This window comes from Lonchura striata, chromosome 3, assembly GCF_050655825.1.
Source record: "Lonchura striata isolate lonStrDom1 chromosome 3, ASM5065582v1, whole genome shotgun sequence".
NCBI lineage: Eukaryota > Metazoa > Chordata > Aves > Passeriformes > Estrildidae > Lonchura > Lonchura striata.
Genome location: NC_140705.1, coordinates 61,672,224 through 61,683,744, shown reverse-complemented (window position 1 = coordinate 61,683,744; position 11,521 = coordinate 61,672,224). Strand labels below are relative to the sequence as shown.

The window sequence follows — 11,521 nt, the reverse complement described above, 5'->3', positions numbered from 1 at the left end:
ATCCCTTAACGTGTGTAGTGTCTTTGACAGCAGATTTCACATGGATAATATGAAACTTAAACGATGCTTAAACACTGTAGTTGACTGAGACTTACTAGATAAAATGTGATAATTTTTGTGTTGCTTTCAGATGTGGTATAGCATGCTAATCTGGACAGTCACTTGGGTTAGATTTTAATCGCGTGGGGAAATTTAGAATAAAACTATCTGAAAGTTTTTTGACAGTAATGCTGTACAGACCTGAGCAGTAAGTCTGTATTTTGTACGGTGTTTCATGAAAGATAGATCTCTCACTTCAGTATTAATTACTGCAAAGTCTTCTGCATATATAGTTGTCAGTTTACCCTGTAGCATTGATATAAAGTATATATAGCATTGCTATAAAATTGTCAGAAGTTTCTTTCATTTCAGGATCATACTACTATTTTTAAAACCAGCTTCAACCCCCAGAAGTTTAGTTTTCCTATTTCTATTTATAAAATAATAAAAAAGAACTTTGGGGCTTTTGTATTACATGCAAAAATAAATAAGGTATAATGTTGTATTGATTTGAAGCTTTTGAATTAAAGTTGTTGGGGTTTTTTACAATGGAATTATCTGAAATGTAATACATAACTATGCTTGAAAATGAAAATGTAAGTATTTCTTAAAGGGTATAAAATATTTTCTGTTGGTCATTATTATATTGTATCTGTTGGTTCCTCTAGGAAACCAGGGAATCATCAGTAAAAAAGTTATAAGCAATGCAAAAGCCATAAGCCCATAAGCAGTTTGTTTGATGATTTGCCCATCTGCTGTCTTCTGCCTAGAAAAAAAATTAAAATAAGTGTTTCTAAGGGGAATGAAGATGAAAACAGTAACACAAAGGTTTAAAAATTTCTTAGATAAGCTAGCAAGACATTCTTTCTGGAAATAAATTAATAAATTTTAGAAGACTTACTATATAAAATTTCATGTAAAATGTAACATATCCTAATACCAACTTTCAGACCACATAACCTATTGCCTTTATTTTTCATCATTTTATGGAAAATAAATTCAATAGGTTATGTGGTCTGACATAACCTATTGAATTTATTTTCCATAAAATAATTTTGCTGTAATAATTTATTTATTAATTGGGAAGTTTTGTAACAGCTCACAAAACCATGTTTTAAACCCCATCTTTAAGGTGATGATTTTTGATGTAACAGGCTGAATATTTCTCCTCTAAACTGATGCCTAAAGTATATTATAGCAAAGCATTTCCATTCCATTAAGTATAGCCTCTGGGACAGCTTCAACTACAGCAGATAGCCCAAAAGTACAAACCAGTGTTGCAGAACAGTTCAAATAGTGTATATATTTGAAAATGTCAGGGGAATATAGGTACATAGGCTATAACTATTCCAAATTGGAATTTGTGGCAGGCACTGAAATTTATGGCCCCATTGTTAAATATTGTGTGAGTTTTTAAGTGTTGACTGGTTCATTTTACAGGCATTCTGAGTGATAAAGTAAAAACACATAGGTTCTCTCAACTGCTTCCCTATACAAAGAAGTACAGCATTAAACAGAGTGCTGATTTTGTTCCATGCTACAGTTAACAACTCTGCTTTTCAGTCTGACTGCCACTTACATATTTGTTGGCCATTCTCCTTTGGATTGTGAGTTCTCAGTGTCCTTAGTGTTTCTTAAGAAAGGAGAAAGGCATCTGTCAGATTTTTATCAGGTATTCCATGTTCAGTTTTACTGCTTATTCAAGCTAGAATTTTAGTCAGTCTGTTCGGTATCTGTTGCTTAAAAGGCTTTATGTTTTTGCAGTTCTTTGTATTTTCATTTCTCTCCAGGGAAAGTTCCATATTATACTTCAGGATTCCTACAGAAGTCTTTAAAAAATGCTTTGCGGAGGAGGTCATCCTTTATGAAACATGAAGGTTTTTTCAAATGAATTGGATTGACTAATACTGAAAGCAGTGTTCTCAAATTTTTCAAGTAATTTCAGGGGGAATATTTAAGTGTCCTTTGTAAGTAAAGTTTCAGAAGCACAGACTTAAGTATGATCACATTCCAGAATGTGATTGTAACACTTAATATTTGAGACTGTGTAACACTGACCTATGAGAAACTAATAGCAGAGAAACTTCCTGCCTGAAGCAGAACTGGGGGGTAGAGGTGGTTTGTGTTCAGACATCAGTGCATGTGTTATGTAATGCATGTAAATTCAATGGTGAGCCATAGGAATGCCATTCAAAAAAAACTATTATTACCTCCTTTACTAGTGTTGGGACAATGTCAGATACAAATATATATATAGATACTGCTGACAAATGTTGTTCTTAATGTGAGGTTTTAAATGTACTAGCATACATAGGACCAAAAGTTAGCATTTAATTGTGTGGTATTCCAAATGAATGATCTTTGTTTTTCTTCTTTTTCATGTCAACTTCTTTTCATGTCAATTTCTTTTTTCATGGGTAAAATAGGAGCCCAGTACAAAAAGAATGAGAACACAAATTCAGAAGAAGTTAAATTTACAAAAGCTCAAATGTAGTTTCTGTTATTTTAAAGTCTTTGTGCTAATGTTTTGATTGAGATTGGAAAGTGCCCATGCTTATATAAAGTGTAATTCTTGCGTACTTTTACAATATCCTTTGTTGGGTGGTTTATGGAATTAGAGCCTGAGCCAGGATATCTGGGCTAGGAAAACCTAGGCGTTTATGCCAAGTTTCTAAACCACCAAAGCATCCTGGTTCTGACAGCAACTGTTTTTCACAATCACCTCAGTATCTATTTTTAAATGTTGGAATTTTAACCAAGTTTGTTGGGAAAAGGAGCAATGCTTTTTTCTTACTGCATCATCACCTTTCAATGCACAGCTGTATTAACAAAACACAAATTTCCATTAGATATTTCACTATCAATCAAGAAAAGAGTATAGTGCTGCCAGCAGAGCTCTCCTTGGCTTACAAGAGTATTGGAATAGTCTGATTATAGACACTGTTGTAATGCCCTAAATGATCTCAGAATAGGAAACTTATTTAAAAAAGCATTGAAAACAAACTTGAAAGAGGGAAGGCATATGCCAGGGGAGAAAAAGAAATTGCATTCTTCACAGAATGAGAGGGGGCACTGAAGTGATTGCAGAAGAAAACAAGAAATACTTAAAATCCCACATGGAATGGGAGCAGGACAGTGACTGTAATGAGGTTATCTGATCTCTTTAGAAACTTGAAAGTGAAGAGAAAAAGTGCTGGATCTAAAGGTAGAAGATTACAGGGGGATAGGAGAGGTGGGAAGGAGCACTAGAATGACAGAGGAAAAAAACATAACTTTTTTTAAATGCAGACGAACAAATATGAGTTACAGCACAGGAGAAAGTTAACCTAGTTGACAAAATGATAGCAGAATCTTAAGCTTAGCTACAAAAGGGAAGCAAAAAAAATACAAGTTGACAGCATTCTGAAAACGGAGAGTAGATCCTCTCATCCTAAGAATCTGTGCTTGTTAAATATGTAATATTTATTAAGTAATTAAAATTGACTTGATGTGCCCTTTTGGAGAACTTGGGAGATTGCATAAGTTAATGCCTAGTATCTGCAGAGAACTAGATGTCTGCCTTAAAATGCTATCTTCTGATTTTGTGCTTTCTTCCTGTTTTGATTTGCTTCCCCATTTTCAGTGTCTGTTTAATCTGTGGTGTTCCCATAGCTGGGAGGAGGTTGCTGTCGTTTAATACAATGGTGAGTCTGATTGCTGTAGTTTGATACAATGCTAAGTCTGAGTGATAGCCCACATGTTTAGGCATTCTTGGGTAATTTGCGAAGATTATCTGGTCTGGGTTTTAGCTGGTATGTGCTGTAAAGAAAGAGGTAGTCATTGTACTTCCCTTCTTCGAAGAGCTTCAGAGTCTCTTTGGCAGCAGTATGACTACAACATCTGAGGAAGGATATATGGAAATTAACTCTACTCAGAGCGATTTCACAAGTCAGAGCCCAACAAACGAATCTAAGTAGTTCATGCAATTATAAACTTTCCTTTGCCTCAAATAGCCCATCTGCAAAATAAGATTATTTAGGTTTAATACTTGTTAATATAGTCAGGATTTTGTAATTCTGACAAGTAACGAGAACAGCTGGGCTGATCACTATAATAAGTTCCCCAAATAAATAGAATTTCTAGGTGAGGCAGAGAGCTGGTGGTTTTTTGCTTGGTTTGGTTTCGTTGGGTTTTTTTTTTCCTTATTTCAACCCACTAGTTGTTTTCGATCTTATTTTCTCTCCCCTTCTCTCCTGGAAGGGGAGTGATAGAGTGGCTTGGTGGACACCTAATGTCTTGCCAAGGTCAACCCACTAGAAGAAGAAATGGAAAAAAATTTGATAGGATAATTTAGGAAACCATGGGCAGAAGTTAGAAGATTAGAGATATGGAAACATTACAGTTGTAAATGACAGACAGGAATATATATAGCAGCATCTAATGCAAATCTTAAAATGTTGCATTTATCAGAAGTCCAAAATAACCTCTGTTCTAAACATTAACATGAGAATTGAAAAACAGATTAAAGCTGGTGGAAAAAGAGATTGCAGTAAATTCTAAATTATTTTCAGAATCTAAATGAGAGAGATCAGTCTAGGGGTACATCCTCTTTCACATACCAGTGACTTAGGTTGAGGTCACCATTTAAGTCAGACATAATTTGCGAATGAGATGAAGTTGGGGAAGTATTGCAAGACCTGCAGAGAACTGGGGAAAATTCTGTGATTTTAACTAAAGGATTAGAATGGAGTGAAACTGAAAACACAAAACACAATGAAATTTTCTTAGGTTCTACAAGACTGTGTTTTTTTAAACAAAAATTAGGATACTGGAAACAGAAACAACGCTGTTCATAATGTGAATTTAGTATGCATTTGATGAGATTGTATCAGTACAAAAAGTACATTGTCACTTGGTGGGTTTGATTCTGATCATTATTGATGAAAGTTATTTACCAGTACAAGATGCAAAGTGGGGCTACTGAGATGGTACAAATCTTGTTAATTGAGAAAAGATTAACCATGGGTACAGAATGGCTTTCTTAAGGTGTTAATGATAAAGCATTTATTTTAAGCCATCTTGATAAACTTGTGGATTGCAAGACTGAAATTATTCTAGAGTTAAACTTTTGATTTGTCAAGGCTTTTGGGAAGGTTTTTCTGGCTTTTGCTAGACCCTGAGTAATGGTCCATCTTCCAAAATACCTGGAGATGTTACTTTTGAAAAAGGTATTGCAGAACTGGAGACATCGTGATGACCTGATTTCTCCCAGTGTTTTGCAGTGGGAAAATATTTTCCCCATAATTTTATCTGTATTAGGACTAATGTTTGCTACAATGGATTGTAAGTATTTTTATGGATAACAGTGGGTAGAATGAGGAGATATTTATAGATTGTATTAATTCAATACCTAATGTGCATTTGCTTGTGACTATGAAAGACTACCCACAGTTGGCATACTTCTCAATGCAAACACCTTTCCAATTTGCAGTATGAAAAGCTTTTCAAAGATTGTTATGTATAGCATATTGTTAAGAAATGGCACTGCTCAAGATAGAGTCCATATCTCCTGGTTTCAATTCAGCTTTGTAGGAAGGAGCCCGTAATGAAATCTCTGTACGCTGTTGTCAAAAACAATATTTCTTTTGTTCTGAAGTTTATCAAGTGTATCTGCACAGTCTTGGGAAAAAAAATACTTCATTCAGTGTCAATACTAATTCTGTGTTTGTAAAAGAGGCATGCAGGTACTCATAACTGCTGCACTTCAGCTCAACAGCTTTTGGCAACAGAAACCACACACATCTGGCCTTCATCCTACACTTACTTGCCTGAGTAACTCTATCCATTGGAATGGTCTTAGTAAGGCAGTAAGAGTGCTCATGTACATAAGTGTTTGCTATGTTCAGAAAGCTTTGCTTGTGTTGAGTAAAATATGAGAACAATAGCAATGGAATTAATGGATCCAGGTGTGATATGCTGACAGCTCTCCAGAGTGGAGGCTCTAATCTCATAATCTTTATACTGACTTTTTTTTTCAGCTATTTTTCTGAAACTCTCTATTAAGGCTTAGATTTAAAGTAGTTTTTCAAAATTGTGGCATCAAGTGGCAGAAGTAGGCAAAAGTACTTTGCAAGGATAGTATGTTTTATCAGTCTGTATCTTGGTAGGTTCCTTCATCATCACTCCAAAGCAAAGGTCCTGCTGACTGGGTCTCATTGGGTGGCTAGCTTCAAAATACTCAGAAAACCAAGAATTTAAACCAAAAGTACAAAAGACTCCAAAAGAGGCTTATTTTGTTCATGTGACCAGACATGAACCATGTCTACTGCTGAACTGAGTGGCTTTGTTTAGTAGGACCTGTCAAAGACTTGGTAACATTTGAAGACTCGCTAAATAATTTTTTCTGGAATTTGGCACAAAGCAATTTTCATGCGATTCCTTGGGCTTCTCAGGAGATTACCAGAGCACATGCATTAATGTCTACTCTTTGTGCATCCTAATTCCTGAAGAAACTTTATCACACAGTGAGGAATTTTTAGCATCTGTATAATGAAGTGGTCATTTTAATAAGGATAGCTGCTTGACACTTCTTGTAACTAGAGGACTTCCCTGCACTCTAAATAATACTAAATCTGATCTTTTTGTTGAGTGCGATTCACTAAACAGTTGTTTATTTTCTGCGTGTTGTGACTTTGATCTAATGTAATTCTGTGTGCCATTTATCTCCAGTGTTTGACACCTGGTAACCTTAGATATGTTTAAAAATAAAAAACAGTTTTTTGTTTGTCTGCTAGAACTCCTTCCACGAGACTCCCATTCCCTTGTAACTTGCTAATGCAATCTGTGGCTCATCATATGTCATTACTAAAATGACTACAGCAGATCCTGTTCATGCAGATGCAATGTAAATGACAAACTTAATGTACCTGCAAAATATAAAATGATAGAAAATTTAGGGGGACTTCTCATAGTCATCCTTTTTTCCAGCTATGCTCTGGTAGGGCCCAGTAAAAGGACTTTATATGGAAAGCACATCTCACACAAGAATTTCCACACAGAAGTGTATGGAAGAAAAGAAAAATTAGCCCACATTCTAAAATAAAAATATGTCAAAAATGTAACTGCCTATATCTTTTTTGCTGTAAGTATTTGGGGAGACATGTATGCTTGTTTCAATACTGTGAGATTCTGGTTTTATTCTGTGTGGGAATATGTGCTTCATTTTAAGAGTTTTTTAATGTAATTAATATTTCTGTCTGGCAAGGTCTAGCTGAAACCTAAGTTTTATGTTTTTGAAGTCTCACAGTAGTAGAATATAAGAGAGGCTGGAAGTAGGAGGGGAAACTATACCAACACAATTCACTCATTCTTCAAATAATTTTCATAGTGGATTACACTGTTGATTCATTTGATCGTCCAGAATGAGAGATTTGCACGTGCCTTTATTATTCAGTTTTTTATTCATTACTAAGTTAATGTGCTCAACTAATTACTGGTGTTTTAAGGTAGAGGCAAAGTAAAACATTTAGGAAGTGTTGATGCAGATTGGTTATTTGCTTCATAAACATTCAAACATAGTACATCCATTTCTATCTGGCATTTCTTTAAATGCTACACTTGCCACTAAATGCAGGTTCATAACCTGTGTTATGGCATTCACAAACAAGCCAATGATCACACTGGAATTTGTTGCAAGCATTCAGCTATTAAATGCAGATAAGCACTTCTTCAGTGATTCCTTTTCCCGGCAGCACAGAATTTGATTAGTGTCATTAAACTAGGCAGGGAGAGAAGAAAATTACTTGGTCCAATTCTGAATGAAAAGAAAACTAATAAATTTCAGTGTATGAACATTGGTCTCTGTTTTAGTAATGTCTGATTCTGTCATATCTAATTTAGTGTCTAGGTGTCAAACTTTCTGTATATGGGAGGAGAAATCTAGAGCCATAGGGATCTTTGACTTAAATGATGAAATTAGCACTTCCAAGGGGACAAAATCAGGACTTTCACTAAGTATATGGACTTCTCTGCAGAGATTATGCAAAATGAGCATTTATATGGAATAAAAATTATTCTTCCTATTCTGTTTACCACTGTCTGACTGCTTTAAATTACTGTTCCATGCATGTAGCCAGCGTGTTTGTTGCCATATGTCATGAACAAGTCACAAACAATTTGAAAGCAACCAAATCCCACCCCTACAGTGCAGCAACAGGAATGGCAGGTACTTCAGACTTGTCAGTAGGGGTTCTTTTACTAACATTGTGTTGTAACAATTGTGTGAGTTGGCTGGTGAATAATTTGGTGTATTCTCTTGAGGTGGAGCACATTCATACAAATTTGTGTTGGATTTTGCCTAGCTGCAAGTGTGATTTCTTTGAAGCCCTGTTAACTGCTGCAGGAACGGTGGGTTCATGGAGACTGGACAGATATTCTTTGGTGATATGTGATTTCAGAGCATGTAAAAGAGAAGAGAGGAAAAGGATGGGGGGGTATATTTTGAGGATGCTGGGGAACTTCTATCCAGATTGGCTTAAGTGGAAGCAAAAATTATTAGAACAAAAACATACTCTGAAATATCAGTTCAAAGTTTCAAGACTTAATTTGTTGTGAAAACTTTAGCTATAAAACTGTGATTCCAAATCTTTGATGACAGGTTCAAAGTATAGAAAGAACAAATGTCATCAATGATTGTTATGATTTTGACCATTCCCTTTACAATACCAGGGTCTGGTATCTGTGGACCACAAGGTATAAAAAGAACTATGTATTTTTCTCTGTCACGTTTGTACCTATCCCTGTATTTGCCATTTCTGAGATTTGCTTGAGAATGGAAGTTGTAATTGATAGGGGTTGACATAACCCTATTTGGACACTTGGGAGAGTGCCATGACATTGGCATGCTCCAGAATTTCCTGGGTTTATTTTATTTGGATACAAGTTTCCACTACTCACTTTGTTTTGCAGGCAGACATTCTTAGTCAAAGCAGCCTAGCTCTTGCTGGAGTGATTAAAAGTCAACAAAGGTGATTTTTCTGTTTTTCTCTTTACTGTATTTTTCTTGAGCATCTTATACAAAACAGGCAATTGGTAAACTGCAAGGAGAAAATTGCTTCACTGATTATAATTTTTTTCTTAATATAGCCTTATTCCACATTGGCCAATACTATTTTTTCAGTTATTCCTTCCACTGTAATTTTGAGAATATTATTTCTTAAGATATAATTGTTTATTTTCTCTAATTACAGTTTGGGATGTGAAACTTCACTAAATTTACCAAAACGACATTCCAGTGAACCAAGACTAGTTTAGGGGAAAGAGCAAGAATTGGTATTTTGTTGTGCAGATTCCATTTTGATTGGGTTTTGCTTTCTTTTAGAAGATTCTTGGATAGCAAAACCTGATGTTACAAACCTCATTAACCAAAGAGGGAGTTGAAAGCAGGCCTTTGTATCAAGCAGCATCCCTGAGTTTTGCTTAGCTCTGACTGTTATTCCCCTACATAACTGCAGCTTTCTTTCTAGAGTGTTTATCTATTAAACAGGTGTGTTGCTTTTATGTTTTGGGATTTTTGGGGTTTTTTTTATCTTTAGTTTGGACTAATTTCTTTCAAAATGGTGTGCTATTTTGAAAACAAAATAAGATTTAAGTATGTATTAATTTAATCTTGGAAGTTGCTCTGATGGATATACAATAGCAGTGCTTCTGGCCACAGTATGATGCATTGCAAAAGAAACAGGATGTAAGCATGCCAGAATTTTACAAAGCTCCCTTTTTAAAAAATGTTGAGTGTACAACTGTGTTGAAGTGTATCCACTGTCAGACTACAAAGGAATGTCCATCCCTTTGCAGACTAATTAGACTTCCTACCCTTGCCGATTTGGAGTCAACAGTTATTCTGTACTGCTTCCTTGGCAAAACTAGGAGGCATGCAGAGAAGAGGATCAGACAGAGCTTTGACTTTCCTGCCTTCATAAAGGATCTGAACTTCTAAAGGCAGACCTGTGCGTTTTTATGTGATTACTTTACAAATGATCACTAACATGGAACTAGCAGCAAGAGGAAATAAAAAAATCTACACTTTACTTTGTTTCTGTGATGGACCTATATTATAATATTTAAAGTTTATATTTTATTTTACCAGTAAATTCTCATTCAAGTACTGACCCTTCATCTCTTAAGCATTTTTTTTATTTTCTATAGCACAAGCTTAATGAAACTGGTAAATTTCAAGAAAAGTTTCTGTTGAAAGGAACCAAATTCATAAAAGATTCAACAATCAAGTGCTTCTTGCTTCACCTGATACAATTAATTAATCATAAATTTTTTTAATGGTAAAGTTCTAGTATATCTTACTGTATTACCATAGGAACATGGCATTGGTGTACAAAAGATTATGTTCATTTGTCTCCAGAAAAATGTTTGTTCACTAAGCATGAACAAATATTTATGTTCTAATATGTGTTTTATATAAATGCAGAACCTTTGATTCTCCAGTATACTAATGCAGTAATTTAGACACAAATTATGTCAGTGGTGAAGAAGGAAAAAACTGGAAACAATATATTTCCTTTGAGTTATTTGAGGGCAGGATATCTGGGTAAATTCTATTTTCCATAACCTGTCATGGATACTAAACATTACAGAAACATGTCTAAAAACTCATAATTTCTAGGGGACTATACAGAACACACACAGCTTGTTCCTCATGGCATTTGAGTTATCCAAATGTAAGAAGAGAATCACAGATCATAGAATTGTTAACCCAGCACTGCCAAGTCCATCGCTAAACCATGTCCTTACCATTTGAGCAACAACCATAGCATGAGATCTGTGTCCAGTTAAAAGGTTGCTTTATAAATCTATTTTTTTAATAAATCTAGCACAACTGCATTAGAGAACAAGTTATCAATTCCTGGAATTAAATGAATATAATTATTTCTTAAAGCCTAAACCAACTCTTCATTAGTGTTTGTTCTTCGAATTTCATACTGCGACTCTACTCTTGTTTTGAGTTTTAGCTGTGCTTTAGACCTGGCTGAGCACATTGACACAAATTAAGGCTGTATACTACCATACACTGTGTAAATTATCACAATGAAAAATAAAGAGTGTGTAAACAAGTAAATGAGTGGAATAGGAACAATTAATTGTCCAAGTGAGATAAGGAATTTCAGATGATACTTTAACTCTCTAGAAGACATTATTAAAATTGTGTCTTTTTAACACACCAATTCTGGAGAGATACACTGACACATTATCTGAAAATGAAAACAGGCAGTGTAACAGTAACTTTAAAGCACTCCAGATAAGTGGGAGTTTTAATTGTCAAGCAGTTTCTCTCTTCTATGACTAGAAAATTTCATTATTATTTTCACTGGAGAGAATTGGCTTTAGTGACATGTCATAGGGTCAGACTATTAAACTTACTAGATGTGTAAGAAAAGGATAAATAGTGAGGCCATAGTGTGAATTGTGCTGGTGGAACACAGTACGGGGCTGT

The 11,521-nt window shown here is 35.0% G+C and overlaps 1 long non-coding RNA gene across 1 annotated transcript in view; it reads left to right on the top strand.

Annotated features, from left to right (window-relative positions):
- Nucleotides 1-1,065: 1,065 nt before the first annotated feature.
- LOC146767919 (uncharacterized) overlaps nt 1,066-11,521 on the top strand; it is a 33,427-nt gene continuing 22,971 nt past the window's right edge. Inside the window, exon 1 of the long non-coding RNA XR_014953789.1 lies at nt 1,066-3,722. This is a non-coding gene — a long non-coding RNA (uncharacterized LOC146767919). The remainder of the gene's footprint in view (nt 3,723-11,521) is intronic.